Source organism: Penaeus monodon, chromosome 28 (genome assembly GCF_015228065.2).
Source record: "Penaeus monodon isolate SGIC_2016 chromosome 28, NSTDA_Pmon_1, whole genome shotgun sequence".
Lineage (NCBI taxonomy): Eukaryota > Metazoa > Arthropoda > Malacostraca > Decapoda > Penaeidae > Penaeus > Penaeus monodon.
Window position 1 is genome coordinate 4,915,696 of NC_051413.1, and position 366 is coordinate 4,916,061.

A 366-nucleotide genomic window follows, 5' to 3' on the forward strand; every position below is an offset into this window, starting at 1 on the left:
TTTATAGGAATGGAGATCATTGAAATAATAAATATAAGTATTAACTATTATTGTTTTATTAGAATTGATTATATTATCAACTGTGTGTGTTGAAATTCTTCATATTATCATTTTTTAAAATATTATGATGACAAATATCATTATATTAATTTCAATTTGTATATATTATTGTTGTGAGTACTCTTGCATCCATATTATTAGACTAGCTTTTATTAATGCTTGTTATCTTGTTCAACTGATTATCAGGTTATCTAATGGTTTTGATCATTGTATTTAAAAAAATACATATATTAATTATTTATCAATATTTTATGATGTAATATAATGCCATGTGTTTATCTTTAAATTAGTGGAAATTGATATAAA

The 366-nt window shown here is 19.9% G+C and overlaps 1 protein-coding gene across 1 annotated transcript in view; it reads left to right on the top strand.

The window, feature by feature from the left end:
- LOC119591311 (elongation of very long chain fatty acids protein 4-like) overlaps positions 1-366 on the top strand; it is a gene marked incomplete in the record, with an annotated part of 5,762 nt that overhangs the window by 717 nt on the left and 4,679 nt on the right.